The sequence below is a fragment of the Panthera tigris genome, chromosome E3 (assembly GCF_018350195.1).
Source record: "Panthera tigris isolate Pti1 chromosome E3, P.tigris_Pti1_mat1.1, whole genome shotgun sequence".
Lineage (NCBI taxonomy): Eukaryota > Metazoa > Chordata > Mammalia > Carnivora > Felidae > Panthera > Panthera tigris.
In genome coordinates, this window is record NC_056675.1 from 14,233,414 (window position 1) to 14,258,591 (window position 25,178).

Here is a 25,178-nt window from a genome sequence, read left to right on the forward strand (position 1 = left end):
CACATTTATATGAGGTGAGAGGCAACAACGTTAAATCCTGCAGCAATGATGGTCGGGAGGTATCTGCTGATTCCGGTCACACGGATGTCATTGGAAACTAACAAGAGCAGTTTTAGTGCAAGAGGGTAACTCGAGGCCAAAGGATGAGAGCGGAGTGAGGAACCGATGGGGGACGGAAGGAGACAAGGAGAAGAAAGACATCAATGAAAGCTGTGGGAGAGACCCACATTGTATTTAAATGGAAGAGACCTGAGCTTGTATTTAAATGGAAGAGACCTGAGCGTCTGGCTTCCTGACTCTGCTTCCTCCGGGGGAGGAGGGACAGAGGGTCCTTACATGTGCCTGGCTTCTCTCATCCGCACCTGCAGAGGAGCCACGATGCGGAGCTTGATCAGGATGGGGCCCAGGGTCTGCCCGGTTGCCAGGGGATGCTGGCCGACGCTGATGCTACAGGCCCGTGACCACTTTTGGAAATTCCTGCCGATGGCCTTGATGGCCTTGATTTCCTCGGTGGATTAAGAGGCACGCTTCCCTGCAGGAGGGAGATGAGCCAGAGGGGAGAGTGGTAAAAGCAGAGAGCAGTGGGGAGGCAGGGGAGGGTTGGAGGCTTTGACCTGCCTTCCAGAGAAGCTTCAGGGCAGGTCCTCTGAGGGCCGTGAAGACTGGCAACCTCGGATTTGTCTTGTCATCAGCTGCAGGTGTGAGACGTTCTCTCTTTATCTGTCTCTATCATTATATCAAATATCATTATATTTACAGATGGATGGAGAGAGCGAGAGAGAGAAAGAGGGGGAAGGGAGAGCTAAAGAGAGAGAGAGAAACATTTATTTAAAGGAATTTGGCATACGTGATTGTGAAGGCTGGCATATCCAAAAACCTGCAGGGCTCACCTGCAGCTCGGAGACCCAGGGAGCGAGGATCCAAAGGCAGTCTGCTGTTCGAATTCCCTTTCCCCCGGGGGGGACCTCAGTCTTTTTTTTCTCTTTGAACCTTCCAACTGATTGGATGAGGCCCACCCACATTATGGAGAGTAATCTGCTTTAACCCAGGCCTACTGATCTACAGTCAGTCTCATCGAGACAAAAAAGTACCTTCAGAAACCTCTAGAATAACGTGTGGCCAAAATACCACGACCTAGCCAAGTTGACCCGTAAAACTGAGCATTAGAAGCAGTTAGATGTGCTTTGCGATCTGACTTCATCATCTGGCCCCGCATCCACAGTGGGCCGGGGAGAGGAGGGAGCGGTTTGTCTCCTTGCTGGGCGGAAAGTGAAGTTGCCGTTGTTGATGTGACACAGGAAGTGAGTGGAACGTTCTGAAGTTCCGTGTCAGTTGGCAGGTGTAGTGTCAACGTTCATGGCCTTTTCCGGGCTCAGGAGCATGGGAATTTTTGCAGTAGGGCTTCCAAGGAGGAGTCCCATTTCTGTTCTTGATTGCCCATAACCCGTGGCTTGGCATAGCTAAGATTGGCACACACGAGCCATGTCTTTGGTTAAGGATGTGCCTTCAGCGTTTACGGACTCACGGAATTCAGGCAGCGGCAAAGGGATGACTGTCTGACGCATTTGCCTTTTCCTTTCTGATTACCTCTATCTGGCAAGTGGGCACCACTATTTGGAAAACGAATCCCCTTGCTAAGCGGCTGGGCCACAGCAATGCATCCTTGGGGATGGGGCCCTTTTGCCTCTCAGTTGGAGATGGCGGGGTCTGCTATGGATCAAGGAGGGTGAGCCCAGGCCAAGGAAGCGTGTGGCCATCCAGGTCCCGGGAGCTGGTGTGCTCGTTCCGGAAGCGCAGGGGATGTAGTACACGGGTACGTTCCAGGCTTGCTCTCCTACGTAAAGCGCATTCAGAAACTGAAGGGTAGGGGCGCCTGGGGGGCTCAGTCGGTGAAGCGTCTGACTCTTGGTTTCGGCTCAGGTCATGATCTCACGGCTTGCGGGTTCGAGCCCCGCGTCGGGCTCTGCGCTGACAGCTCCGAGCCTGCTTGGGATTGTCTCCCTCTCTCTCTGCCCCTCATCTCTCTCTTTCTGTCTCTCAGACAGAAATAAATAAACATTAAAAAAAAAAAAAGAAATAGAAAGGTAGACACTCCAGGACCCAGACCCTCCATTTTGACGTGGATCTGAGGTCGGGCAGCCATAGAAGAGGAGGCCTCACCTCCCACCACTACCCACAGCAGTGGAAGGAGCAGATGGGAAGATGTGTCTGCCCCAAGCCTGTGGCTGCTTGGGGTCAGTCGAGGTGGTGTTTCCTGACTCAAACTACCTATTCCGTTTGATTCCCCCCACATTCCTCCCTCTGGTTTCGCTCTGGGCTGCCGGCACTGAGAGGGCATGGGCTCCACGTCCGCTGTAAAGAACCTTTATTAATTGGCCTTTCTGACCCTATGCATGTGTCTGGTGCACTTGGAAAATGAAAATGAATCAGCCTGGTAGGAATTTGCAGAGCCGGCTGTGACCCTGTGGTTCCAAGCCCTGGCTCCCCACTGCTCCGTCTGTGAACAACCTTAGCTAGATGTCTTCTGGAAGGCCCCGGAAGGGAAACAGAAGGGACCCTCACCAACCATTCGGCATCTAGCGTTTACCGCACTGCATTCCAAGCTGCCTGGTTCTAAGTGTTGAACGTGTTTTAACTGCAAACCCCAGGACTCTTGGCTACTGACGGCAGGATTGGGGCCCAGGCAGTGCTCGGTCACGGGTCCCCACACCCTAGTGAGACGCCCCAGAGCCAGAGCTCAGGGTAAGCAGCCAGGAAGGCCCAGCAGATTGGCCACGAGGTGACCGACCGTGTGAGCTGAGTGACGGGAGAGATTGGGTAAGCCCTGGAAGGGGGCCCTCAACCTTAGGACACAAGGGATTAATGCCCAAGAGTGGGACCAGAGACAAGGAGTAGAGCCTGAGTGCAGGCCCTGTGGGCGCCTGCCCTGAACTGGCCCCGTGTGCTATCCCGTGTTTGGAAGAGTTGAGACATCAGATGAAGAAGTTCCCTTCCAGGCACCCTTGCTGCTGTCTTCGGGCAGCTTGTGCGACTCAGGGCAAGTGACTTCACCTCTCTGGGCCCCCAGTTTCCTCCTCTGTGAAATGGGGATGATAATACCGCCTACCTCAGAAGGTTGCTGTGAGGGTTAAATGAGACAGAACAGTACATAGAAGCTTCCAGAAACTTCCGACTCACAGCCTGCACTTGTATAAATGTTGGGTAACATCATCGTCATCCTCGTCTGTAAGGTCCTGAGATCTCCTGGCCCACGTTGCGTCTCAATTCTCTTACAACAGTGCAGTGGGGATGTTTTAGGGTCATTTTGTTGTCAGGTTGGCAAACTGGGTCACAAGTGTCACTTGGCCCCTCTGATCTATGTGCCACGTGGGGCTCACGTAAGTTGTCCTTAAAAGGAGGTCCTGGCACGGGCAGCTCCTTGGGCTTCATTTCCTGCTTGGAGGCCTGGTGGGTTCCGAAGCGGCCTGTTCTCCTCAGCTTTCTTCTCCTCGCTCAGCATCAACCAAGGGAGGTCGTGGATACTTTTGGTGTTGAATGAGTTCAATGCCAATGGCTCTGCTGTGAGGGCGCCGAGAGAAGGGGAGACAGTTACCCTCGGGGAGCTACCAAGTTCAAGGGAGTATCCCAGGCATATGGAGAGATGGACAGACAGACGTAAGGATGGATAGAAGGCGTCTGACAGATCTCACGAGGTTGGTTGTTTGTCTCTGCTCGCTCTTCTCTGTGAGATCGGCTTTCCAGAGACTGTTCTCGTAGCCCTCGGAGCAGAGGGCTGGGCTTGAGTTGCTTTGTAGCCTCTCTACGGAGCCTTAAGTGTTTATTGACAATTATCCAGACTTCTTAATGGGCACCTGGGTGGCTCAGTCGGTGAAGCGTCCGACTTCGGCTCAGGTCACGATCTCACGGTCCGTGAGTTCGAGCCCCGCGTCGGGCTCTGGGCTGATGGCTCGGAGCCTGGAGCCTGCTTCCCATTCTGTCTCCCTCTCTCTCTCTCTCTGCCCCTCCCCCCCCCATGCTCTGTCTCTCTGTCTCTCAAAAAGAAAAAAAAGAAAAAAAAAAAAAGACAGTTATCCAGACTTTAAGACAGCTTGCCTGCCAACCATCTTCTTTAAGACAAGATTGTTTATTGCTCACTGACCCGTTTCTGAAAGGAGGCCTGTGATTTCTGGGACCCAGTTCCGAGCCCGTGTTGCTAGAGGAAGCCCACGGGATGCCCCCCCGCCCCCCCCCGGCTGTGGATTTGGAAGTACTTGGCAGTTGCTGTGGCATAGCATCCTCTGCTCATTCCTGGGTGCCTCGCAGATCCCGAATCCGTTCTTTTATCCTCCTAAACCTTCCAGGCTACTCCTACCCGGATTTTGCAGCTGGAAGGCCGTCGGGGCGGCAGGAAACGCGTTGGGTTCTGTGTGTTCCACTCTGTACAGATGGGGGCGGGAAACCAAGCTCTGAAACCAACCTCTCCTTCCCTGAGTTGGCCTGCCCTGCCACCCCGGCCACCCCCGAGAGCACCGTGCAAGCCACCGGGGCAACTGGGCTCTCAGCACCTTCTGCCTCCTCGGCTCTGCGGGGACTGGGGGACGGAACACTTGGCTGTGGGTCATCAGGCCACAGCGGGAATTCAGTGTCAAGTCCTACGGGCAGGAGCCGTGGTCTGTTCTTTCTCTCTGCATTTCTACGGCCAGTGAGCCTCTCTCCCCGCAGCAACCACCCTTCATCTTCCACCCTGTCTGGCCCTGGGGGTGTGATTGTAAGTAACATGTATATGAGTCAGCACCTACTCCTCAGTGCTTAAAAACCTCAGTGAAGGGGCGCCTGGGTGGCTTAGTCGGTTAAGCATCCGACTTCAGCTCAGGTCACGATCTCACGGTCCGTGAGTTCGAGCCCTGCGTCGGGCTCTGGGCTGATGGCTCGGAGCCTGGAGTCTGCTTCCGATTCTGTGTCTCCCTCTCTCTCTGCCCCTCCCCTGTTCATGCTCTGTCTCTCTCTGTCTCAAAAATAAAATAAACGTTAAAAAAAAAAATTAAAAAAAAAAAACCTCAGTGAATAAATAAATACACTTAAAAAAAAAAAAAAAGACCAAGGAAAGAACGCTGATTTTTATGACAGTGACTGTATTCATCTGGTCTGCCCATTGGGAAAGCCTGAGGACATGGGGCCCAGGAGAGGTGCACTGTCAGCTGGGCAAGGATAGAGACCCGGGTGGCCAGGCTGGGGAGGAGACTCCTGGGTGGGTCCTGCAAGGAGGGTCTGGGCTGCGTGAAAACTCTGGAAGCCTGGCCCATGCGTTGGGGAGCATACAGAAGGGAAAGGAGGAGCCGAAAGGGGGGGGCCGGGGGAGGCAGCCAGGCAGACCGGGTCTTTCCATTAGTTGGTACGTTGCATTGTCACGGGGCTCTCAGATGACCCTTGTGAGGTCTCAGGCAGGCACCACAGCTAGGTGTGGTGCGGATTATTTTGACAGTTTTAGAGGTGAAGACCTATGAACAGTGTACCCCGTGTGTGACGGAGCGCTTTCTCATTTTTGAAATCCCCGTACCCCCCCCCCCATCCACCATGATTTACCAAATGACCACCTTGGCCCATGAAGGGGCAGGATGAAGGCTTCGAGGCTCCCCCATTTCCCGCTTTACCCTGGGGGCGGGAGTTGCCTGCTCTAGCCGAGAGGCTTGACTCAGAACTCAGTCCCGATTGCATCATGACCCCGTTGCCTGTGGGTGGAGAAGAAGGTGCTGGGACACTGCAATCTGGTCTTTCTGCTTCTGCGTTCCAAGCGCCAGAAGCTGTTAAAAACCAAGGACCAGAGACACGAGCCCTGGGGCTGAGCGCTGGGAATAGGTGGGCGCGTCCGGAATGTGTGCTCACAGGGACGGGCTGGTGAGGAAGCTGCCCAGGATGGTCGAGGGGGCTCGGAGGGACCTTCTGGGGTGCCCTCCTCCCTCGGATCCCCAGGCAGTAAATGAGATGACTCCCGCCGACTGCCCGGGAGCCCGTCAATAACCCTTCTCATCTCCCTGGCAGCCCCAGAAGTGAATTTACAGCGACATGGTAAAAATGAGGCTGCATGATCAATGGGTCCCTGGACGTTCTCCTCCAGGAGACACAAATGTATCTCGTAACAAAACTTTATTTTCTTCCGAAAATTGCCTGCATGATTAATACGGCCCGACACAGCCCAAGCTGTTCCGCATAAAAAACAACCGTTTTTCTTGCTCTTTCTTCAGTGCTCTTCCCCCTCACTCCATTCATTCCTTCAGCTCGTTTCTTTTGTTTTCTCCTCTAACACCTGTGCTATATATTGTCCAATCTCACACGAGGAGGAGGAGAATGTATTGAAATGCCTTAGCGCCCTCTCCCATGCTATTTGGTTTCCGCTTGGTATTTCCAATGCGGCTCAGCCTAAGCAGGGGACCACATTCGTGAGTGCTCCCCTGGACAGAGCGCGGTGTTCCCACGACTGAGCCACGCACGGCATGTTCCCTGGGTATCAAGCTTGCATCACCGGGAGCTCCAGGGAGGCCAGAGCTCGACACCCCTGTGTCCAGCCTGGGTGAAAAGGACTCTTCTCTTTTATTCCAGTTTCCAGGGATGGGGGAGCTGCTGGGTCTTAGGAGGGAGGACCTCAAAGGCAGGCGGTCCCATCTCCTGCCCACCCCCCCCCCCCCCAGGAGATTCTAGGAACGCCTGCCAGAAGAGTTGGGGTGTATCCGGCAGCACGCTCCTATGCAGGCCGAGGACCCGCTTCCTTGAATACGATTATTTACATGTGCCTTTCGTGTCTGATTCTAGAATGCAGGCTCCACCCGAGAAGGCTGCTTGGTTTGAGTTCCCCCAGAAGCAGACCCTAAGACTAAGATTTGAGTGCACCATTGATTTGGAAGGTGGAGAGAGCAAACACCACCAGGGGCGTGGGGAAGTAGGACCTGGAAGGGAAGGCATCCCCCGAAGGGTGTGGTATGCAGATGGCCGCTGTGGGTGATGGAGGGGGAACCCTCCCTCGTTTCACTAGGGGGACCCTGGGAGCCCGTATAAACCGCTGCCCTTGGAGTCAGTCTGCTCCTGGGGTGAGCGAGCTGGGGTATTCATGCCTCAACTCTTGGCCGCCTCTGGATGGGAGCAGATGGGGGTGGGGCGGCAGCAAAGCAGGCTCCAGGCATGGAAACGCAGGTGCCCGAGTAGGGAGTGGGGCAGGTGGGCACCGAAGTGGGACCAGGCGGTGTGAACGGGCACCCAGGCCGCCTGGGAGACGCGAGATACGTACCCGAGACTGCTGCTTCTGGTTCCTTTGGGGCGGCAGCTTGAGGAGAATTGGGGCTGGACCCCTTAACGATATCCTCCTTAGGTTCCAGTCTTTGTTCTCAGCCAAGGGGGGCCCGGAGGGAACTGGTGACTCACACCTTGGGCGCACGTGGGCCGTGTCCATCCGCAGCGCCCATGCCTTCCGCCTTCCTCTGACTCTGCTCGGCTGGCTCTCTTCCCCCAGGTGCAAGGAGCTGAAGTACTCCAAGGAGCTGCCCCAGATCTCCATCATATTCATCTTCGTGAACGAGGCCCTGTCAGTGATCCTGCGGTCAGTCCACAGCGCGGTCAACCACACGCCGACGCACCTGCTGAAGGAAATCATCCTGGTGGACGACAACAGTGACGAAGGTATGGGGGCCGCCAAGCCGCACGGGCGTTTTGGAGGGGAACCTGGGAGCGCGCCGGGTCAGCAAGGGGGAAAATGCCACTTGCGTTGTAACACGAGTCCACCTGTCTTTGTCTCCTGTCCCTGGGGCATAGCTACAGAGAGGAAGACATCTGGGCGCACGAGCACTGGTCCATTAGACCTCGAGGCCTGCAGGGCTCTTAGGAATAAATGACCGGCAGGGCACCCTGGGTGGCTCCGTCGGTTAAGCGTCCAGCTCTTGATTTCGGCTTTGGCTCGTGGAATCGAGCCCCATGTCGGGCCCCGCACTCCCAGTACAGAGCCTGCTTGGGGTTCTCTCTGTCCCTCTCTCTCCCTGCCCCTCCCCAGCTTGCTCATGCTCTCTCTTGCTCTCTCTCAAAATAAATAAACATTAAGAAAAAAAAGAAGTTACTGGCCACATAGATGGACTCATTTTCCCTTCTTCATATTACCTAAAGTAGATGACAAGGGGCGCCCAGATTCTTCCCCACTCCCCGCCCCAGCCCTACCCACTGCCACCGTCCTTTCCCAAGAGGTAAAATAAAAAATGAAATTCTGGGGGCACCTAGGTGGCTCAGTTGGTTGAGCGTCTGGACTCCTGGTTTTGGCTCAGGTCGTGATCTTGAGGCTTCGTGAGTTCGAGCCCTGCATGGGGCTCTGCTCAGGTAGGGTGGAGTGTGCTTGGGATACATTCTCTCTCTCTCTCTCTCTCTCTCTCTCTCTCTCTCTCCCTCTCCCTCTCCCTCTCCCTCCCTCCCTCTCTCTCTGCCCCTTCCCCACTCGAGCTGTCTCTGTCTCTCTCTCAAAGTAAATAAATAAACTTAAAAAACAAAACAGTGTAATTCCGTCCTGGGACGGGAACCACTCATCTTGCATCTGAAGTCCTCTCTGGGCCGCCGAGCCAAAAATGACTGGAGGTAGAAACGAGCAGTGTTCACAGGTGTTTTGGAGGTCGGCTCCCTTTAGAATAGTGGCTCAGTTTAAAAAATATAAAACAGGCGGGACGCCTGGGTGGCTCGGTCGGTTAAGTGTCCGACTTCAGCTCAGGTCATGATCTCGCGGTCCGTGAGTTCGAGCCCTGCGTCGGGCTCTGTGCTGACAGCTCGGAGCCCGGAGCCTGTTTCAGATTCTGTGTCTCCCTCTCTCTCTGCCCCTCCCTTGTTCATGCTCTGTCTCTCTCTGTCTCAAAAATAAATAAATGTTAAAAAAAAAATTTTTTTTTTTAAAGTTTCAATTAAAAAAAAAAAAAAAAAATATATATATATATATATATATAAAACAGGCAGGTATTGGGCAGCAGGAACAAAAATGCTCCGGGGTCGCTGGAGGCGGGTCGGGGGGAGGCCTGGTATCCAAGTGGCAGTGGATGGGTCTTGCTAACCTTGCCCTTGTGTTGGCTCCTGGCCTAAGGTAATGCGCTGCCCTCACCGCAGGGAGAAACCCCCACCAGCTGATGCCACAGGAGAAAGCCAGCCAGGGTGCGCGCTGAAGGCCAAGGAGGCTTATCTTCTGAGCCACGGGAGGACTAGGGCAGGCTAAAGCCCTGGCTCTCAGCGTGCTGGGTAGAGAAGGAGAAAGATTACCCTGTGTGTGCTCCCGGGCTAGGAGAGGGTGAACAGGAGCCGGGACGATGCCACGGGTGCTGTGTGGCACCTGGCTATCTCCGGGAGCTCAGGGCTGAGCCACGTCATTGGCCCCGGGCACTGAAGTCCCCCTGCCCCTTCTGAACTGGCTGGCTGGGCCCCCGAAGGGCCCCCGTGCACCTCGGCCCAGCAATATGCCAGTCGGGTACCGCCTTCTCCGAGGCCTCCAGAGTTGGAGGACGGAGGGGTCACTGGCTGTATTTTTCACATCTCTTTTTACCTCTGGCCATTCCGCCAGGTGTAGATTCTGCTAACACTGGCCCTGGCGGTCTTCTTGTGAGAACGTGGTGCGTTCGGTTCCTTGGAGCCTCTAAGCCACCTGGCGAAGCCTGTCTCCCTGACGTGGCTCCCAGAGCCCCTCGCGGCATGCCGCGTGCCCACCGTGGACCCCTCGCATCAGCAGAGGGCATCCCTGATCCTCCTCCCTCCTGAGTCCCCCAGGTGTCCCCTGTGGGTGCCCTGCTCAGAGAATCCTTTGCTGCCGTCCTACGGCCCTAGCTGGGAGCTGCCCCAGCACCCATTACCCTGCCTACCCAGCATGTAGCACGTGATACCTCCCCGTCTTGCACAACTGGCCTCCCACGGTGCTGGATAGGACGGGGTTTCTCAGGGCCCGTCTGGCATCGGCCCTCGGTGAGTCTCACCCAGCCTGGGAGTGAGTGACAAAGATGAACGAGGCTTGCAAAGGGCAAGTGGAGTGGGGCTAAGTGGCCTTGTGGCAGGAGGCGGGGCAGAGAAGAGCTCGCACACCCAGAGAAGAGAGCGGGTGCCCGACGGCATTGGGGTGAGGACCCACGGCCAGTGGGGCTCCCTCCCCTGAGGAGATCTTGGCGGAGCTCAGCCAGAGAGAAATGGGGGTCCAAGCTGGTCTCAACCAGAATGGAAACTCTGGTCTCTGGTGGGCATCTTAGTTTGGGCTCCCCCAGGAGCAGACCCTGAGACAAAGATTTGAGTGTGTTAGTTGATTTGCGAGGGGGAGAGAACACCTCGAGGGGCTGGGGGGAAGTAGGACAGGAAGGGCGTGATATGCAGGTGGCCCCTGTGGCTGAGGCAGCTTAATCCCACTTGGGGGACTCCGGGAGCCAGGGGTATAAAGCCCACTCCTCTTCTGAACCAGTCTGCTCCAGGGGTACTTAGGCACCTTCTTCGGCTTCCCGCTCAGAACCTCCTGGAGCCCCACCCTGGAGGAAATTCTGCTCCAGGAGGTCTGGAGTAGGGCTGAGAATGTGCATTTCTTACAAATTCCCAGGAGGTGCTGATCCTGCCCCTACAGGAACCACACAGTTGAGAACCCCTGAGTTACCATCTCAGGGGTTCGCATTTAAATAAAGCTGTTCAGTGGGTGAGAAACGGGGTGGGAGAGACATTCGGTCCAGCCTGATCAAGTTAATTCCCATTCATCCTCCTCTGTCCCCCCCCCCACCCTGCAAATACCCGGTGGACCAGGAGGAGACTATATTAACACTGTTTCCCCCTTTTCTGTCCTTCCTTCTAGCTTCTGTATTTTCTCCAGGCTAGAAGTACCTTCTCTTTAACTGCAAGAGGGACTTAACATTTTTTTTCTCTGTTGAGATTTTCTTTGTGACTGGTATTATCGAGTTTTGTAAATGTTCTGTATACACTTGAAAAGACCCCCCCCACACACACTGTATTCATGGAATTGAATTCCTGCCAGACATCAATTTTGTGTATTTAGATAGACTCTGAGTTTATTTTCTTAAGGCTTTTTGATGATGGTGTTTTCAAATCTCCTCCTACGATGACTTTTCCTTCCCAGGTCCCTAATAACGCTTGATTTCTGTATCTTGTTGTCAGTGTCTTTGGTAACTGTAGATTTGTGTCTGTGTGGTTTCATCGTTAGTGGTGGCTGTCACCCTGATGTCATACTCCCTTTATCTTAAAAGCATACTTTTTTCCTTGCCTCGAATTTAGTTCATCTAACCTTAATATTGTTATCCCTGCTTACCTTCTGCTCAAGTTTGATTAAGCCATTTTTCCCCAGCCTTACTGTGTTTTCCGATCTTAAAAGTAATGCGTGCTCTCTTTGTAGGAAACTTTGAATGTATCAAAAAGTAACTGGGAAATACAAATACCGCAGAGAGTAACTGAAGGCAACTGTTCATTCCCCCCTGTTCTCCCCTTAAAATTTTTTTTTATTTGAGAGCGAGAGAGAGAGAGAGAGAGAGAGAGAGATCTCAAGCAGGCTCCATGCTCAGTGCAGAGCCTGACATGGGGCTTGATCTTATGACCCTGGGATCATGACCTGAGCCAAAATCAAAAGTCTGATGCTCAACTGAGCCAGCCAAAGGTTCCCTCTCCCTTTCTTTTAAAAAAAAAAAAAATTTTTAATGTTTATTTATTTTTGAGAGAGAGACAGAGTGTGAGCGGGGAAGGAGCAGAGAGGGAGAGAGAGAGAGGGAAATACAGAATCTGAAGCAGGCTCCAGGCTCTGAGCTGTCAGCACAGAGCCCGATGCGGGGCTTGAACCCACAAACCATGAGATCATGACCTGAACCGCAGTCGGACGCTTAATCGACTGAGCCACCCAGGCACCCCACCCCCTTCTTTTTTTTAATGCAGGTGTTACATAGTTAAGATCCTATAGTAAAAACAAGTTAATATTCTTCCTGTTCCCCCCCCCCCGAACTGTGAAGCATCATAGCTCTCTTTTTATTAAGACAGATCTGCAAACATCATTTTCATGAGGGTAGAGTGGTCCATTCTCAAGCCAGTCATGCCTGGCTCAGGTGGGAACTGGAATCCCACACCCGTATGTTATCATATCCATTAAAGGAAAACCAAGCTTTATCAGGAAAAAAGAAAGAAAGAAAGAAAGAAGAAAGAAAGAAAGAAAGAAAGAAAGAAAGAAAGAAAGAAAGAAGAAAACAGAGAAAGAAAGGAAAAAGGAGAGAGATGGAAGGAAGGGAGGGAGGGAGGGAGGGAGGAAGGAAGGAAGCAAGGAAGCAAGGAAGCAAGGAAGCAAGGAAGGAAGGAAAGAAAAACCACCTGGTCCAGGGAGTGTGTGAATAAAGCCAGAAGGCTCAGGACCTGTGTGTACAGGTAAGTCAGGGTCTTTCACTTGTTAGGTTTGTTTTTACATTTGTTTCATTCGGCTTGAATACTGATGTTGACGCAAGTTAAACCCAAGTAAGATGCAATTCTTTGTGCTCCTGTACATTAAACCGAAATCCCTCGGGCAAAAGTTACCAGTGATCGCGGCGCACCCAGTCCAGCGGGCACTTTCCTGCTCTGATCCGGCCACGTCTGACATTGTTGGTGGCTTCCTTCCGGGCACTTGTCCCCTCCTGATCCATCCCTGTAGCGAAGAGCAATTCAGCCTCTCCCCTGAGCTCCAGACCTGCGTCCTCTCTCTCCTCAAGGGCCAGGGTCCCTCTGAACCGTAAGCTCAGTCTGTCCTGTGACTAGCTTAGCATTCTCCTCTCGGCCTCGCAGACCTGCTTCTCGTTATCTCCTGTCCGTGAAGGGCTTTACCTCGTCACCAAAGACCAGAGGGCTTTTCATTCTCTTTCTGCTCTGTTTCTCAGCATCTGCTTAGTCCCTCTTGAGCGTGATCCCGCCTGGCCGTGTCCCAAGCCACTGGTCTTTGTTCAGATCATCAGCATTTTCCCGCTTTGATCTTTGTTTGAGGGGTTGAGGCTGAGGGAATTCAGGTGCATGGAGTTGTATCAATCATCATTCTTGCCACACCCCGTCACGGTCATCCTTTATGATTTTCCCTTACTTTTTTTTAAAGTTTATTTATTTTTGAGATAGAGAGTGCAAGTGGGGGAGGAGCAGAGAGAGAGGGAGAGAGAGGATCCCAAACAGGCTCTGAGCTGTCAGCGCAGAGCCCCATGCGGGGCTCAAGCCCACGAACCGTGAGATCATGACCTGAGCCGAAATCAAGAGTTGGATGCTTAACGGACTGAACCCTCCAGGCGTCCCTCTTGTCCCTTACTCCTAATTGAGATAGAATTCACATAACATCAAATACACCCTTATGAAGTGTGTAGAGTTCGGTGCCTTTCAGTACATTCACGACGTTTTGCAACTGTAACCACGATCTCATTCCGGAATATTTTCATCGTCCCCCCTAAAGAGATCCTGGACCTGTTTAGCCATCTCTCCCAGGTCCTGGGGCAACCACCAAGTATTTCTGTCTCTATGAATTTGCCTTTTCTGGACATTTGCTATCAACGAAATGTACAGCCTGTAGCTTTTGGTGTCTGCCTTGTTTCGTGCAACGTACTGTCGCCCAAGTTCATCGTGTGGTGGCATGGATTTACGTCATTTGTTTTTGTGGCTCAGCGACATTCGGTTGTGTGGAGGTAACACATGACCTTTCTTTGTTCTTCAGTTGATGGATAGGTGGGGCGTTCCTGCTTTTTGGTTGTTACGAATAATACTGCTAGGAACGTTCATGTAAAAGTTGTCGTGTGGAATGTTTTCAGTTCTCTTGGGTACCTACCTAGGAGTGGAATCGTTGGGTCCTGTGATAATTCCACGGTTCATATCTTGAGAAGCCATCAGACTGTTTTCCCCAACGACACGGTTTTTCGCGGGAGCGGCACCATTTTGCATTCCTACTGGCAATGTATGAAGTCCCAGTTTCGCCACATCCTCAATATTTGTTATTTTCCTTTAAAAAAAAAACACACACAAAGGCCACCGTGGTGCGTGTAAGGTGGTATCTCATGGTTTTATTTGCATTTCTCTAATGACTGATTATTTTGAGCATCTTTTCATGTGCTTGCTTGCCATTAGTCTGTCTTTTTAAAAAATTTTTTTTTTTACTTTTATTTATTTTTGAGAGACAGAGCACAAGTGGGGGAGGAGCAGAGAGAGAATGAGACACAGGGTCCGAAGCAGGCTCCAGGCTCTGAGCTGTCAGCACAGAGCCCGACGCGGGGCTTGAACCCACAAACCGTGAGATCATGACCTAAACCAAAGTAGGATGCTCAACCGACTAAGCCACCCAGGCGCCCCCATTAGTCTGCCTTATTTGGAGAAATGTCTATTGAAATCTTTTGTCAACTTGAATTTTATTTATTTATTTATTTATTTATTTATTTATTTATTTATTATTTTTTGAATGTTTATTTTTGAGTGAGAGAGAGACAGAGTGCGAGTGGGGGAAGGGCAGAGAGAGAAGGGGAGACACAGAATCTGAAGCAGGCTCCAGGCTCCGAGCTGTCAGCACAGAGCCCGACGCAGGGCTTGAACTCATGAACTTTGAGATCATGATCTGAGCCGAAGTGGAACGCTTAACCAACTGAGCCACCCTCGCGCCCCCTTTTGCCGATTTTTAAAATGGGTCATTTGTCTTCTTAGTGTTGAGTTGTAATTGCTTATGTCTTCTGGGCACACACTCTTATCAAATATATTCTGTACGTAATTTTGCAAATGTATTTGCAGATATTTCCTTCCGTTCTGTGGATTGTCTTTTCTCTTTATTGATAGTGTCCTCTGATGCACAAAAGCTTTTCACGGTCATGAAAGTCAAGTCTTTTATTTTTTTCTTTGGGTGCTTGAGCTTTTGGTGTCATATCTAGGAAACCATTGCCTAGTCCAAGGTCACAAAGATTTACACCTATATTCTCTTTTAAGTGTCTTGGAGTTTTAGCTCCTACATGTAGCTCCATATCCATTGTGAATTCATGTTTGTGTATGGTTTGAGGTAGGGGTCCAAATTATTATTATTATTTTTTTGTCCCATGAGGATATTCAGTTGTCCCAGTACCATTTGTTGAAGGAACTGTTCTTTTTCCCATTGAATGGTCATGGCATCCATGTCAAAAATAAACTGCCTTGTAAGTGTAAGGGTTTATTTTTGGACTTTAAATCCTATGTCATTGATTTATGTGTCTATCCCTGTGTGAGTACCGCCTTGTCTTTATAACTTTTCCTTTATAGCAAGTTTTAAGAATCAGGAAGTGAGTCTTCCAGACTTATTCTTCTTTTTCAGTATTGTTTTGTCCATTCTGGGTCCCATGTGTTGACATGTGAATTCTGGGTCCCACATGTGACATATGACACGTTTGTCCATTGCTTCAAAAAGGCAGTTGGAACTTTGTCAGGGATTTTGCATTGAATCCATAGGTCAATTTGAAAAGTGTTGTCATCTTAGCAATATTAATACTTCCAATCCATGACATGGAATGTCTTTGGTACCTGGCTGGCTAAGTCAGCAGAGTGTGCGAACTCTTGATCTTGGGGTTGTGATTTGGAGCCCCATGTTGGGTGTAGAGATTACCATGACATGGAGGGCCTTTCTATTTATTTAGATCTTCTTTAATTTCTTTAAACAATGTTTTATAATTTTCAATATACAAGTCTTCTTGTTTTTTTTTTTAAAAATGTTTATTTATTTATTTTGAGAGAGAGCGAGAGAGCACACACATATGCATGAGGAGAGGGGGCAGAGTGAGAAGGAGAGAGAATCCCAATCCTGCTGAGCGTGGATCCTGATGCAGGGCTCGATCCCACAACTCTGAGATCATGACCAGAGCCACAATCAAGAGTCGGATGCTTAACTGACTGAGCCACCGAGGCTCCCCTACAAGTCTTGCCTTCTTTGTCTAAATTTATTCCTATATATTTTATTATTTTTGATGTTGAATTGTAAGTAGAATTTCTTTCTTTATTTCATTTTTGGACTACTCACTGCTCGCGTATAGACATGCAGCTGATTTTTGTATATTGATCTTGTATTCTTCTACATTGCTAAACTTGTTTCTTAGCTCTGATAGTGTGTGTGTGTGTGTGTGTGTGTGTGTGTATTCTTCAGAGCTTTCTGCCTGTAATGTCACGTCACCTTCAAGTAGTGACAATTTTACTTCTTACTTTCCAATCTGGATGCCTTTTATTTATTTATTTTTTGCTTAGTTTTCCTGGCTCCTTTATTCTTTCCGTGCACTTTTTACGAAATGCCTGATATCCTATCATGTCAAGAACAAAAGTACTGACCCGTGTACTATCTTAATTGTTTACAAAGGCTTCTTCTGGAGAAGACAGCTAAGTCACGAGCGAGCTCAGGGAAACACAGGACACACCCTTGTGGGGACATCTGGCAGGCTGTTGCATGCACCAGTGCTGGGGATAAGGCAAAAATCGGGACAGAAGGAATGGCTGCTCTGTGTTTTCTGCCGGCGACCTCATCAAGGCGCATTGCCTACTCTTAGAAGGAGGTCGAAGCAGACCACGTCTGGGGGATGAAATGAATGTCCTCCGCTGATCCAGGCAGCGGGCATGGCGAGAGAGAGCACAGACTGTGTCAGCCTGTGGTCAGAATATCCCATTATAGGGAAGAATGGGGACAATCTATCCTCATTCAGACATCATTTGACTCATCAGAGCAGCAAAGATGACAAAGATTAGTAAGAGTCCGTGTCGGTGAGGATACAGAGAAAAAAGACTCTCATATCCTTCTCATGGGACAGAACCACATACCTGAACAATTTATCAATTCATATTGAAAGTTCTGGGCTCATTCAAGCAATCTATCCTCAGTCGAAAATGAGGTGAGTTTGCAGAAGCAAGAGTAATGGCAACTCGCCATGTGTCCGCCTCAAGTCCCGCTGCCCCGCTGTGGACAGTTGGCTGCAGTGGCTATGGGTCACTGTCACCTTGGATCCCTCCTCACCATCCTCCTGGGGACCTCCTTTGCCCCCTCTCCTATGCTAAATTCCAGGCTTTTCTCTTTTCTTGGTTTACGTGCTTATTTTGGTGCAACATAACAGCCAGGAGCCTCATTAAGGGACTACGAGGAAGATAAAGTCTTTTGAGATCATCCGTGTCTCAAGAAAGCTTTATCCTCATTTTCTGTGTGATCGATGGCCTGGTTGAGACAGATATTCCCTTCTTTCAGATTTTGATGTTTTGGCTTCATTATCTTTTTTCAATGTTTTGTAAAGGAACCAAAGGCATTCCGATTTCTGATCGCGCGCGCGTGTGTGTGTGTGTGTGTGTGTGCGCGCGCATGTGTGTGTGTGTGCGCATGTGTGTGTGTGTGTGTTCTCCTTTCTGGAAGCTGGTGGAATCTTCCATTTTGTCCCCAGAGTTTTGAAATCCACGATGATGAGCCTTAGTGTGGGTCAGTTTAGTGGCTTGAATCTGGAATCTAATGTCTGTCAGTTTTCGGAAAATTTCTTGGAACATTCCATTGATAATCCCTCCCCATTTTCCTCGTTTCTCTATTTCAGCGTCTCCCATTATTCCATTAGTAAGCATCTTGGGTGGAGCCTTTAATTTTCTTATTTTTTCTCTGCCACCTTATCTTTCCTTATATTTTTGCCCAGCTTTGTTTGCTGTCTCTTCAGTTTTATCTTCCTTCCCTTCCAGTCAGTTTTTTTTTATCTCTGCCATCATGATTTTACTTCCAAGTGCCCATTTTTATTCTCTGAGAGTTCCTTTTTATAGCATATTGTTCTTATTTAATAGAAGCAATATGTTTTCCTATCCCCTGGAGGATATTAATAATATTTCGTCTTTTGTTTTGGTTTTCGGTTTTTCTCCCTGCACAGTCTGGTTCCACACGGTTTTTGCTCTTTGCTGTTTGGTTTCTGTCTCCCCGAGCTGAGGCCCCTCCCCCCCCGCCGAGGTCTGGTGAGCCTGCTGTCTGCTCAGGATCACCACCAGTTTTGACAGTAGAGGGCCGCAGGGGCTGGAGCACAGGGTAGGGACGGGGATCTAGTGATCAGTTTCCTTTCGAATGGCCTTCCTTCTGGTGCCCCTCATTTCTGTTTCCCCAGTTTAGTCACCCCCAGTTCAAGAGGTACCCAGTGCTGTTGGCTTCATTATCTCTCGAGGATTCTCTGGTGTATGTTGAATTGGTTTCTCAGTGTTTCCCATGGTAGCTGGAGGTCGGCTGCTAGACATCTCTCAACGCACTTTCTACCACTTTCCAGCTTCCCCGGTATTGTGGCTGGTGTCTCCTCTTGTGTTTTCTCTGACCCTGGGAAAGCATGTGTGGGTTTCTTTCATATTAAAAAAGAAATCGGTGTTTTCAGGGTTTATGCTTCAGGGAAGCGTGTCACATTCGTGAGTTAAATTCATCTTCCTCCCCCAATTCCATATTAATTTTTAATAATTAAAACAAAATTTTAACGTTTGTTCATTTTTAAGAGTCAGAGAGAGACAGAGCGTGAGGGAGGGGCAGAGAGAGAAGGAGACACAGAATCTGAAGCAGGCTCCAGGCTCCGAGCTGTCAGTATAGACCCCGACGAGACACCTTCACGGATGGTGAGATCGTGACCTGAGCCGAAGTCGGACGCTTAACCCACTGAGCCACCCAGGCACCCCAGTTTTTAAGAACTTTTAATATGGATTGATAAATTGCTCTCCAGATATGTGGTCTGTCTCACGAGAAGGATATCAAAGTGTCTTTTTCTCTGCATTCTCATCGACACTGAATCTTACTTCCTTTTTTCTTTACAGTTCTGATGAGTGAAAAATGACATACTTTTAAATCTGTGTTTTTTTTTAACCCTAGTGATGATGGGAACTTTTTCAAATGGTTAATTGTCTTTATTTTTATAGAGATCTGCCAGTTGATGACCCCTCATTTCTTTTTCTCCTGGAGAATTTATCTTCGCTTTACTGAATTGTGAGAACTTTATAGATATTAAATAAACTTCTTTCACAGTCATCTTACGGGCGTTTCTGCCCAACCTGTGCTTTTGACTTTACTTTGTTTATTGTGTTTTTTGACAAATATAAATTATACATTTCTACATAGTCGGATCCATCAGTCTTTTTTTTTCTTTTTTCTTTAAAAAAAATTTTTTTTTAACGTTTATTTATTTTTCAGACAGAGAGAGGCACAGCATGAATGGGGGAGGGGCAGAGAGAGAGGGAAACACAGAATCGGAAGCAGGCTCCAGGCTCTGAGCCATCAGCCCAGAGCCCGACGCGGGGCTCGAACCCGCGGACCGCGAGATCGTGACCTGAGCCGAAGTCGGACGCTCAACCGACTGAGCCACCCAGGCGCCCCCAGTCTTTTCTTTTACTGACGCCCCGAGAAAGTTACTCATCGGCCTCAGGTGGCGCAAATATTCATGCATATTTTCTTACAGGTAAATCGTTTTGTTTTTTGTTTCTTTTCCAAATCAATTCCCAGTGGATTAAACATTTTCGTGTTCAGGTATAAGAGTTTCAGCCTGGAGACCCTGGTCTCAACATGTGCTTATCTCAATTTATTTAATACTCTATCCTTTAACCACCGATTTGAGATTTCCTATTTTCATATGCTACCATATTTCAGATGTGGAAACATGGCGGCTGAATCACATGAGGACTGATTGGTTTTGGAGGAGGGGGAAGAGGAGGGAGGAGTTATGGAGGGGTGTTGCCTCCGGGCACAGGATGGGTATTGGTGCTACTCATTAAGAGGGGGAATGTAGGGGCACCTGGGTGGCTCAGTCAGTTAAGCATCTGACTTCGGCTCAGGTCATGATCTCGCGGTCTGTGAGTTCGAGCCCCGCGTGGGGCTCTGTGCTGACAGCTCAGAGCCTGGAGCCTGCTTCGGATTCTGTGCCTCCTTCTCTCTCTGCCCCTCCCCAGCTCATGCTCTGTCTCTCTCAAAAATAAATGAACATTGGAAGGATATGGCAGAAGTGGTGGGTATGGGAGGGGGACTGAATTCACCTTTTTGGATATGTCAGGTGCAAATTCCTGTGGAAGTTCATTGTGCCTTCCAAACTCAGATGAGGGGTAACTTCAACCATCAAAATAGTATTAATGGTGGGGCACCTGGGTGGCTCAGGGGGTTAAGTGTTCGGCTCTTGACTTTGGTTTAGGGCATGATCCCAGGGTCGTGGGATCGAGCCCCACCTTGGGCTCTGCCCTGGGCGTGGAACCGGCTTGAGACTCTCTCTCCCTCTGCCCTTCTCCCCACCCCCTTCTCCTTCCCTCTCTCCCAAAGTGGCTTAAAATAGTACTGGAATAAAATAATATTAAAAGAACATTAGAGTCTTCTTCATTTCTACTGTCATAATCCTTAATGCATTTTCAAATAGGTCTTATCCATAGTTTTCAGCTACTTTTTAAAAACTTCCCTCATTACCTTCTTTGTTCTTAAGCAATAGCATGTGGAAGAAAAAGCAGAATCGAATCTGGTGTGGTGTCGGCCAAGGCACTTACCTTTTCCGGTGTTGAGTACTTTGGGGAGAGCAGTGTCTTTGAGGCAGGGTTTAAACTGTCAGCTTTAGAGTTAATACTTGTGGGGTGCCTGGGTGGCTCAGTCGGTTGAGCGGCCGACTTCGGCTCAGGTCATGATCTCACGGTCAGTGAGTTCAAGCCCCGCGTCGGGCTCTGTGCTGACCGCTCGGAGCCTGGAGCCTGTTTCGGATTCTGTGTCTCCCTCTCTCTGACCCTCCCCCGTTCATGCTCTGTCTCTCTCTGTCTCAAAAATAAATAAACGTTAAAAAAAAAAAATTTAGAGTTAATACTTGCAAAAGCCCACAGTGCAAGTCCCGGGAGGTATGATAAAGGATGTTCCCACTGAGGGTGCTCGCGGTGGTATTGGATTTGCCAGCTCCAGATCACTCTTGGACACTCTTCTTCTGGGTTACCTCCCCTGGGAAGCCTTCCCAGATTTCCCAGCTGCGGCAGGGTTCGGGGCCCTTCGCCTCTGCTGCCCGGGCATCACTGTGGGGTTTGGCCCCCCCAGTTGGCCTGCCGCCTTGCTTTTGCGTATTTGCCCAGCTCTGGACGGTCAGACCCTTGAGGGCAAGAACCACAGCTCCTTCTGCGCTGCCTTCCCAGGGCCCCTGCACGCTGCTGAGTTACAGCGATTGCTGAATATGTTCAGTTACTGCGCGAGCACGAAGCTTTCTTTTTTGTACTTCCTCTGACATCATCCTGGGAGGTTCTGCATTCGGCGTTGCTGTGCGTGTTTGGGCTTCGATGCTCTGGTTCTTAAGCACTCCTCTCCGGGAATCATCTCTTGGTGCTCAGGACGGTTGTCCACCTGGTCCCTACTCCTTCCCTGGGGGACCAGCCCACCCGGTCAGGCCCTTCTCTTGGGTGGCGCATTCAGAGGGTGACAGCAGGGTGGTTCGAGTTAGAAAACTTTTCTGCGTGGAAGGTTACACCCTCCGGACGTCCGGAAGGGATTTTGGAGACGGCGCGATGGCATTGTTTGCTTTTCTTCCTGGTTTATAATTGCGGGGATAGGAGGAGTCCTGTGTTTCTGGAAGATAACCGTTTCCCCTGTGTGGTTGAGGCTCTGAGTCAAGCAGCCAGGAGACAACTTGTTATCACGCAACTCCATGCCCCGTGCCGGGCCAGGCTTCCTTATTGGAATGTCACCTGCCTTTCCCCTTGCCTGTAAAGAGCCTTCCTAATCAGAAACAATGCTTGGTTTTGTCCCCTACCAGATCACCGCAGTGTGACAGCGTTTGCTCTGTGGGTCTGTAATCACAACTAGGTTGTGTATTTACATTTCCCCTCATGTATTTTCAGGCCACGAGGGGGAAAGATTAAGAAAGAGAGTGTAGGGGCACCTGGGTGGTTCATTGGGTTGAGCATCCGACTTCGGCTCAGGTCATGATCTCCCAGTTCGTGAGTTCGAGCCCCGCATCGGGCTCTGTGCTGACAGCTCAGCGCCTGGAGCCTGCTTCGGATTCTGTGTCTCCCTCGCTCTCTGCCCCTCCCCCCCCCGAAAAATAAACATTAAAAAATTTAAAAAAGAGAGTGTGTATGTCTTTACACTGGAGATCGTGAAAGAACCCCAGTGAAAGCTTCATAGTCTAACTGGCTTTAAAAAAAATTTTTTTTTAAGTGTTTATTTATTTTTGAGACAGAGAGAGACAGAGCATGAACAGGGGAGGGTCAGAGAGAGAGGGAGACACAGAATCTGAAACAGGCTCTGGGCTCTGAGCTGTCAGCACAGAGCCCGATGCGGGGCTCGAACCCACAGACTACGAGATCATGACCTAGGCTGAAGTTGGAGGCTCAACCGACTGAGCCACCCAGGCACCCCCTAACTGGATTTAAAATTCACTACTAAGACAAAAACCCCTCGCTATTCTGAAACAACTATAAATTCTCAAGAGGTTGCAACAATGTATGAGAAGTCTTATGTGTCTCCATTCAGTTTCTCCCAATGGTTACCATCTTGCAGAACTCTAGTGCAGGCTTATAACAAGTGCACTGACTTGGGTACCGTCCACGGAGCTTAGTCTGATTTCACCAGTTGAACACGCGTGTGTGTCTGTGTTGGTGCGTGTGTGTGGAGACAGTCCTGTGCAGTTTTATCACAGGTGTGGATTCCTATAACCAAACACAATTCAAGTACAGAACTGTCCTGGCACCTCAGCGCTACCCGACGCTCTCCTTCGATACCCCTGACAACCACTGATCTGTTCTCCAGCCTATAGTTTTGCTGTCGCAAGACTGTTCCCTCGGTTGAGCCGTACGGTATCGAATCTTCGTGATTGGCTTTGTACACGCCAATCTTTGTACACGAGGTCTGTCCACGTTGCGGGGTGCAGTGAGTTCATTCCTTTTGACTTCTGCACAGGGTTCCGTGATACGGCTTCACCATAGTCTGTTTGACCCCTGGCCCGTCGGAGGACACTTGGGTTGTCGCAGTTTGGGGGTTTTCGCAAATAAAGTTGCTATCAGTGTTTCCGTACAGATGTTTGTACGAAAAGCAATATTCGTCTCTGTGCCCAAGAACACAACTGCTGAGTCTTAGGATGCCTGCAGGTTCAAACGAGCTCTTTTGGTCATTTATTCCATTTGCGTGACATCCCCTCCGTGCAAAATCCGATTAACTCTTGGTCTTCCAACCCAGCCTCTCGTGGAGGAGAAGTTTCTGTTTTAACCTTGGTGTCCATGACTATAGTGCCAAAGGGGATAGTTGCACTCTACAAGAACCAGAAGTTATCTAGAATATGTGTTGAAATGTTTGCCTTGTGGTCAGACTTTGGGTTCACACTGATAGGAACCCAGTAAGGATGCTGGAGGGTCCAATGCACCCCAGTGATAAGAGTGAGGTTGGGCTAGGGGCCAGTCAGCCCCAGGCATTTAAAAGTGTTTGCGAATGACTGGCCGTCTCCAGAGAGATTTGGGACATATGGAAGTAGGAAGAAGATACAGTGGGGAGACGTTCTCAAATAGAGGCAGGGAAGCTTGGGGCACACAGAGGGAAGGGTGTAGATGGGATTTGACGTGTAAGAACTGATGGGTGGACTGGAGTTTCAGAGAGAGGGCATCTCAGATATTGAGAGCCTCACCGAGCCACAGGATTAAGGAAGGAGAGTGTTGATGTTCTCCAGCAATGCTATGCAGCCTCAGAGCAAGAGGGATGCCAAGGGCTGCTTGAATAGCCCAGCCCGGGTTGGGGATCCGCCAGGATAGAGGTGGGACAGGTGGAGATGTGGAGCAAGGAAACCCAGGGATGGTTGAAATAGTTGTCAGGACGACCAAATAAAGCCACTTTCACCTTTGTTCCTCCAAGAGCAGTGTTCCAGCTTTGACCATATTTTATTGGAAAAATGAGCTGGGTACTTGAGTTGGCATTGACACGAGTGTCTGTAGATTACTTTAGCCCCCAGCTCTGGTCTGCTTGCTCTGGTCTCAGGCTATGCTACGGGGTCTGGAAAGGCCTGTGACCAAGACCAGCAGACAGCCTAGAGCAAACCCTTTACTTACTCTCGCCCTTATGTCCTTATGGCAAGATGGCTGCCTTCAGAGTCATGAGGGTAGGTCCTGACAGGCCACCAATTTCCTGCTTTTCTCACGCGCGAGAGAGGACAACCAGCTGCCAGTAGATCACCCCCGAGGGATGTCCAGGAACGCCGGAAGGGCTGGTACAAATGCAGAGTGGGTGTCATTGGGCAGCTCAAGATGAGTGCTTCTGACCGGGCATGGCCCTGCCTCCCCAGGTGCCCCTGGCTCGGTGTAAATGCAACACAAATACGTCTGGCCCCACAGCACTCCCTCTTCTCGAGACCTTGCCATTTTCATTCTTTTTCCACATCAAAACATCCCTGCCCTGTGTCGCCAGCATGCTCCTGTGCAGTAGTCCAGCTCATATCTGTTCTGCCCGGTCAGTGCCTGTAGCCTACATCTGGGTGGTCACCTGGGTTAGCAGAGACACACGAGGTTCTGCAGGCCTTCGGGACCCTAACAAAAGCTATTTACAGAAACACTGTCGTGCTACGTGACGCTTCAACACGCGCCGTTGTTTTGTGAGCATGCACGAGCGTCTTCCTTGTGCGTAGGATCCGTGCTGCCGTTGACCTTGGAGCATTCAGGGCTCTGAATGCAGAGTCCCCAAATGCTAGGGAAGAGGGGGCTGACCAGATGCCTTGCTCTAAGTTATTGCATTCCTGGGCTTGCCAATAGCATTTCAAGAAAACTCCAAGTGACCAAGCGCCAAGATGTGACCCCGTTGTCTCCAAGGCTTCGTGTTTCTTGTGTTCTGTTTTGCTCTCCGACCCCCCCTCCGCCCCACCCCTGCCCTTAATGACGGTGACTTTTGCTATTTCAAGGAAAAATTTTTGCCGGCTTCAGAGCATTCAGAATCAATATCACAGTAAATAAGAAACATAATGAAAGAAAAACACACTCCAGCCTGTAGACAAATTTTATCGCTTAAATTCACACGTTATTATTAGAATCAGCTGCAAATACCCCGCCTTTTCGACTGCCTTTTGATGGGGCAAGGTAGGAGAATGCTCTTTTAATTTGGGGCAGCAACTTGGAGGCACCATCTATGGGCATTATGATGTTTCCCATTTGGGCTACTTGTCTTTTTTTTTTTTTTTTTTAAGGTGAAATTTAAATGGAAGAAGCAGTGGAGAGGAATTTCTTAACAAAGGAATTGAAATCAGGGATGGCTTTCCTTTTCAAAGCGCCTC

At 50.0% G+C, this 25,178-nt stretch overlaps 1 protein-coding gene across 3 annotated transcripts in view; it reads left to right on the plus strand.

Annotated features, from left to right (window-relative positions):
• The window catches only part of GALNT17 (polypeptide N-acetylgalactosaminyltransferase 17), a 283,928-nt gene that overhangs the window by 38,721 nt on the left and 220,029 nt on the right, over positions 1 to 25,178 (plus strand). The window contains exons 1-2 of one of the 3 annotated variants that reach the window (XM_042971405.1): positions 1,778 to 1,813; positions 7,481 to 7,647. The gene's annotated coding sequence lies outside the window, so the exon portion shown is untranslated. The other 2 variants (XM_042971404.1, XM_042971399.1) reach the window with 2 other exon arrangements.